This window comes from Chiloscyllium plagiosum, unplaced genomic scaffold (assembly GCF_037043375.1).
Source record: "Chiloscyllium plagiosum isolate Xiang-an unplaced genomic scaffold, Cpla_swu_hap1 HiC_scaffold_25, whole genome shotgun sequence".
NCBI classification, from domain to species: domain Eukaryota; kingdom Metazoa; phylum Chordata; class Chondrichthyes; order Orectolobiformes; family Hemiscylliidae; genus Chiloscyllium; species Chiloscyllium plagiosum.
Genome location: NW_028270163.1, coordinates 60,205,271 through 60,212,558, shown reverse-complemented (window position 1 = coordinate 60,212,558; position 7,288 = coordinate 60,205,271).

The window sequence follows — 7,288 nt, the reverse complement described above, 5'->3', positions numbered from 1 at the left end:
AAGCCGAATGTGAAATGTAACGTACGGCATGGATCTTAATCTCCAATGGCTGGCCACCAGGCTGAGCCTGGTTCAGGACAGCTCTGTTCCAGGGTAGAATGGCACAGTCTGGAACAGCTCAGACCTGACCCTGAGTTTAAATCTTCATTATTTCCAGTTTGCAGGATTCCTCAATAATCTGGTAGTTTCTGGAGCTCTCCCCATTTCACCACATTTTTTTCAGAGCCAATTCAGTTATCAGAAAGACAACAACACACAGTGGTGAGGGGTTTAACTCTCCGTGCTTTCCCCCTGTCCTGGGAGTGTTTGATGGGGGGGGAACACTGTGAGGGAGCTTTACTCTGTATCTAATCCTGTGCTCCCCCTTTCCTAAGAGTGGTTGATTTTTTGAATTCGAATTCGATTACTTACAGTGTGGAAACAGGCCCTTCGGCCCAACAAGTCCACACCGACCCGCCGAAGCACAACCAACCAATACCCCTACACTTACCCCTTACCTAACACTACAGGCAATTTAGCATGGCCAATTCACCTGACCTGCACATTTTTGGACTGTGGGAGGAAACCGGAGCACCCGGAGGAAACCCACGCAGACACTGGGAGAATGTGCAAAGTACACACAGTCAGTCACCTGAGGTGGGAATTGAACCCGGGTCTCGGGCGCTGTGAGGCAGCAGTACTAACCACCGTGCCGCCCACCTGCCACCGTGCCGCCCACCAGTGGGGACAGTGTAGATGGAGCTTTACTCTATGTAACCTGTCCCTGTCCTGGGAGTGATTGTAAGATTCTCTGTGTATAGTATCTCTCCCAGAACACAACCTTCAGCCCCATCTGAGATTTTCCTATCCAAATATGCCACTATGTGTTGGTCAAGCTTTGAGCAGTATTTTGTTAATTTGGTGTTTGGTGACGTACCAGTCTGATTTGAGAGGGTGAAAAACTCAGCAACCTTCCCCCACCTTCCTCAACACAAGCAAATCAGCTGCACATGACTGGGCATCGAGTGGAGTGCAGGTAAAACCACGGGACCCTTATCCCTAATCTCTCAGACAACAATCTCACTATTGTAAGGCTTCCTGGTGGGATCACCCTGGTCTGTAAGACTTGGTAGTGAGAGGGGATTATTAACTTCTTAGTTCCAGCCTGTGTACTCCCATTCAAAGGCAATTAAAAAGGGGCAAAGGGGGTTTTATTTTAATGTCTGTCTTTCTCCCTCCAACCAAGGTTTCATCGATAACTCTCTCCATGCCTTTGGCATCTGGCCAGAAGGCTGAGTACAAAACTCAGGCTGTCTCTGCCATTGCAGGAATAATAGAGTGCCACACTTGGGAGGGGCCATGTTTGGATTCTGATGTTGAGCCAAGCCCTGTCTGTTCCATGGGACTGCAGGAAATCCCAGTTTGCAGAGAAGCAGCTGATTTATCTCCCTTGTCCTGGTTACTATTTATCTCTCCATTGCTGTCACAAAAGTGCATTATTTGCAGCATGTGACTTTGTGGGAGCTTGTTGGGTTTCTCCCAGTGCAACAGTAGCAAAGCTTCTCAAAGTGTCATCGGCTTTGTGAGTGCCCTGAGGTGACAGCTTTTATTGAAATGTATGTTTTTCACCAGGATCTGACTGCATCATGCCACACAGACCTGGATAGTCATTGCTTTAGATTCCAGCTCCCAGGTGATTTACTGTAATGTTCTCCAATGCTTCATTGCTCATCCTTTCAAGATTTACGACAGGTTCTGCATGATAGATTGGTTAGCAAGGTTAGATCACATGAACACAGGGAGAGCTTGGCCATTTGGATACAGAACTGGCTCGATGGTAGAAGACAGAGGGTGGCGGTGGAGGGTTAGAACACAGAACATAGAAATTTTCAGCAAAGAATAGGCCTTTTGGCCCACGATGTTCTGCCGAGGATTAATCCTAATGTAAAATAAAATAACCTACGCACCCCTCAATTTACTGCTGTCCATGTGCATGTCCAGCAGTCACTTAAATGTCCCTAATGACCCTGCTAATGACTCTGTTGTTTTTCAGACTGGAGACCTGTGACCAGTGGAATGTCACAAGGATTGGTGCTGGGTTCACTACTTTTCATCATTTATATAAATGATTTGAATGTGAGCATAAGAGGTATAGTTAGTAAGTTTGCTGATGATGCCAAAATTGGAGGTGTAGTGGACAGCAAAGAAGGTTACCTCAGATTACAACGGGATCTTTATCAGATGGGCCAATGGGCTGTGGAGTGACAGATGGAGTTTAATTTAGATAAATGTGAGGTGCTGCATTTTGCAAAAGCAAATCTGCGCAGGACTTATACACTTAATGATAAGTTCCTAGGGAGTTTTGCTGAACAAAGAGACCTCGGAGTATAGGTTAATCTTTCCTTGAAGGTGGAGTCGCAGGTAGATAGGATAGGGAAGAAGGCAATTGGTATGCTTTCCTTTATTGGTCAGAGTATTGAGTACAGGAGTTAGGAGGTCATGTTGTGGCTGGAGAGGACATTGATTAGAATATTGTTGGAATATTGTGTGCAATTCTAATCTCCTTCCTATCGGAAAGATGTTGTAAAACTTGAAAGGGTTCAGAAAAGATTTACAAGGATGTTGCCAGGGTTGGAGGGTTTGAGCTGTAGGAAGGGGCTAAATAGTCTGGGGCTATTTTCCCTGGAGCATCAGAGGCTGAGGGGTGACCTTATAGAGGTTTATAAAATCATGAGGGGCATGGATAGGGTTAATAGACATGGTCTCTTCCCTGTGGTAGGGGAGTTCACAACTAGAGGGCATAGGATTAAAGTGAGAGGAGAAAGAAGTGAAAGGGACCTAAGGGGCAACTTTTTCACAAAGAGGGTGGTGCGTGTATGGAATGAGCTGCCAGAGGAAGTGGTGGAGGCTGGTACAATTGCAACATTTAAAAGGCAACTGGACGGGTATATGAATAGGAAGGGTTTAGAGAGATATGGGTCAAATGCTGGCAAATGGGACTAGATTTATTTCTGATATCTAATCAGCATGGACAAGTTGGATTGAAGGGCCTGTTTCCATGCTGTACATCTCTATGACTCCATCTCTTCCTATAAATTTCAAAACCTCTGCTCTACTTTTCCCATGTGTTCAACTTGGAGTTTGTTCCTAAATATATGCTCATGTAGTATTACTGAGGATAATTACCATTGTAAAAGGAGAATATTTTACACCTTTGCTGAGGAACCTGTAACACTGTTGCTGGAAAGTAGTTTAGATTCATGTCTGGCAGACCCACAGTAGAAACCTTCACCTTGAACAGACACCATCATCAACTTGAGGAACAGCTGAGAATTGAAAATTTTTATGGCTTGTGACAAGAAAATTAAACTCTTAAACTCCAACAACCCTTTGTAGTGAAAGCTTTCACGATATTTGCCTTCATATTTGCTCCTTATCTGCATCTCCCTTTGTGTCATATGCAGAATGTCCATGAGAGTCAGTGTGTGTGGGAGTGTACCCCAGTGAGAGTCGGAGCGTGTGGGACTGTACCCCAGTGAGAGTCAGTGTGTGTGGGACTGTACCCCAGTGAGAGTCAGTGTGTGGGGGAGTGTACCCCAGTGAGAGTCAGTGTGTGTGGGGGACTGTACCGCAGTGAGAGTCAGTGTGTGTGGGACTATACCCCAGTGAGAGTCAGAGCGTGTGGGACTGTACCCCAGTGAGAGTCAGTGTGTGTGGGACTGTACCCCAGTGAGAGTCAGTGTGTGTGGGGGACTGTACCGCAGTGAGAGTCAGTGTGTGTGGGAGTGTACCCCAGTGAGAGTCAGTGTGTGTGGGACTGTAACCCAGTGAGAGTCAGTGTGTGTGGGGGACTGTACCCCAATGAGAGTCGGTGTGTGTGTGTGGGAGTGTACCCCAGTAAGAGTCAGTGTGTGTGGGACTGTACCCCAGTGAGAGTCAGTGTGTGTGGGACTGTACCCCAGTGAGAGTCAGCGTGTGTGGGAGTGTACCCCAGTGAGAGTCAGTGTGTGTGTGGGACTGTACCCCAGTGAGAGTCAGTGTGTGTGGGGGACTGTACCCCAGTGAGAGTCAGTGTGTGTGGGGGACTGTACCCCAGTGAGAGTCAGTGTGTGTGGGGGACTGTACCCCAGTGAGAGTCAGAGCGTGTGGGACTGTACCCCAGTGAGAGTCAGTGTGTGTGGGGGACTGTACCCCAGTGAGAGTCAGTGTGTGTGTGGGACTGTACCCCAGTGAGAGTCAGTGTGTGTGTGGGACTGTACCCCAGTGAGAGTCAGTGTGTGTGTGGGACTGTACCCCAGTGAGAGTCAGTGTGTGTGTGGGACTGTACCCCAGTGAGAGTCAGTGTGTGTGTGGGACTGTACCCCAGTGAGAGTCAGTGTGTGTGTGGGACTGTACCCCAGTGAGAGTCAGTGTGTGTGGGGGACTGTACCCCAGTGAGAGTCAGTGTGTGTGGGGGACTGTACCCCAGTGAGAGTCAGAGCGTGTGGGAGTGTACCCCAGTGAGAGTCAGTGTGTGTGGGGGACTGTACCCCAGTGAGAGTCAGAGCGTGTGGGACTGTACCCCAGTGAGAGTCAGTGTGTGTGGGGGACTGTACCCCAGTGAGAGTCAGTGTGTGTGGGACTGTACCCCAGTGAGAGTCAGTGTGTGTGTGGGACTGTACCCCAGTGAGAGTCAGAGCGTGTGGGACTGTACCCCAGTGAGAGTCAGTGTGTGTGGGGGACTGTACCCCAGTGAGAGTCAGTGTTTGTGTGGGACTGTACCCCAGTGAGAGTCAGTGTGTGTGGGGGACTGTACCCCAGTGAGAGTCAGTGTGTGTGGGGGACTGTACCCCAGTGAGAGTCAGAGCGTGTGGGAGTGTACCCCAGTGAGAGTCAGTGTGTGTGGGGGACTGTACCCCAGTGAGAGTCAGAGCGTGTGGGACTGTACCTCAGTGAGAGTCAGTGTATGTGGGGGACTGTACCCCAGTGAGAGTCAGAGCGTGTGGGACTGTACCCCAGTGAGAGTCAGTGTGTGTGGGGGACTGTACCCCAGTGAGAGTCAGAGCGTGTGGGACTGTACCCCAGTGAGAGGCAGTGTGTGTGGGGGACTGTACCCCAGTGAGAGTCAGAGCGTGTGGGACTGTACCCCAGTGAGAGTCAGTGTGCGTGTGGGACTGTACCCCAGTGAGAGTCAGTGTGTGTGGGGGACTGTACCCCAGTGAGAGTCAGAGCGTGTGGGACTGTACCCCAGTGAGAGTCAGTGTGTGTGGGGGACTGTACCCCAGTGAGAGTCAGTGTGTGTGTGGGACTGTACCCCAGTGAGAGTCAGTGTGCGTGTGGGACTGTACCCCAGTGAGAGTCAGTGTGTGTGGGACTGTACCCCAGTGAGAGTCAGTGTGTGTGTGGGACTGTACCCCAGTGAGAGTCAGTGTGTGTGTGTGGGACTGTACCCCAGTGAGAGTCAGTGTGTGTGTGTGGGACTGTACCCCAGTGAGAGTCAGTGTGTGTGTGTGGGACTGTACCCCAGTGAGAGTCAGTGTGTGTGGGACTGTACCCCAGTGAGAGTCAGTGTGTGTGTGGGACTGTACCCCAGTGAGAGTCAGTGTGTGTGGGACTGTACCCCAGTGAGAGTCAGAGCGTGTGGGACTGTACCCCAGTGAGAGTCAGTGTGCGTGTGGGACTGTACCCCAGTGAGAGTCAGTGTGTGTGGGGGACTGTACCCCAGTGAGAGTCAGAGCGTGTGGGACTGTACCCCAGTGAGAGTCAGTGTGTGTGGGGGACTGTACCCCAGTGAGAGTCAGTGTGTGTGTGGGACTGTACCCCAGTGAGAGTCAGTGTGCGTGTGGGACTGTACCCCAGTGAGAGTCAGTGTGTGTGGGACTGTACCCCAGTGAGAGTCAGTGTGTGTGTGGGACTGTACCCCAGTGAGAGTCAGTGTGTGTGTGTGGGACTGTACCCCAGTGAGAGTCAGTGTGTGTGTGTGGGACTGTACCCCAGTGAGAGTCAGTGTGTGTGGGACTGTACCCCAGTGAGAGTCAGTGTGTGTGTGGGACTGTACCCCAGTGAGAGTCAGTGTGTGTGGGACTGTACCCCAGTGAGAGCCTGTGTGTGGGGGACTGTACCCCAGTGAGAGCCTGTGTGTGGGGGTCTGTACCCCAGTGAGAGCCTGTGTGTGTGTGGGAATGTACCCCAGGGAGTGTCAGTGTGTGTGGGACTGTACCCCAGGGAGTGTCAGTGTGTGTGTGGGACTGTACCCCAGTGAGAGTCAGTGTGTGTGGGACTGTACCCCAGTGAGAGCCTGTGTGTGTGTGGGACTGTACCCCAGGGAGTGTCAGTGTGTGTGGGACTGTACCCCAGTGAGAGCCTGTGTGTGGGGGACTGTACCCCAGTGAGAGCCTGTGTGTGGGGGGGGCTGTACCCCAGTGAGAGTCAGTGTGTGTGTGGGACTGTACCCCAATGAGTGTCAGTGTGTGTGGGACTGTACCCCAGGGAGTGTCAGTGTGTGTGGGAATGTATCCCAGTGAGAGTCAGTGTGTGTGGGACTGTATCCCAGTGAGAGTCAGTGTGTGTGGGGGACTGTACCCCAGTGAGAGTCAGTGTGTTTGTGGGACTGTACCCCAGTGAGAGTCAGTGTGTGTGTGTGTGACTGTACCCCAGTGAGAGTCAGTCTGTGTGTGGTACTATACCCAGTGAGAGTCAGTGTGTGTGTGTGTGTGGTACTATACCCAGTGAGAGTCAGTGTGTGTGTGGGAGTGTACCCCAGTGAGTGTTTTTGGGAATGTGATATTGAACCAAGTAGCCCTGGACAGGCAAACCCCCCCCCCCCCCCCCCCATCCATTCATTCAAGCCCTGACAATGAGCAGGGAGGCTGCTGGACACCAGCCTGCTCACGGCACTGATCCAACAAGCTGACCATCTGAGCCAGCAGTGTCCTGGTCAAACCTTCACTGCTGTAAGCTCCTCACTGTTACTAATCCCAGCTCAGAATTCTGATGTTGGCTGCACTTTGTTCCCAGGTTTAGTATTGGTGTGAGGAGTCTGCGGACTGGATTATCACTGAGCTGGGGTCTGTCAACAGACAGAGTAATACGATTAAACAGAATAATTGCTTCATTCTACGGCAAAACTGAGATTAACCGACATCATGTGCTGTGCAAAAAAGATTAAGGTTTCTCTTCATGAACTGAGGTAACTTTATTCTGGAAGGGTCTGTAGCTTCATGTTTAACCCTTGCATGCTCACACTCACAGCATTGGGCATTGTCAGTGAGACTGGGACTTGGGGGAATTGTGACTGTAAAATTCTCCAGACAGGTCCATGACAAGCCTT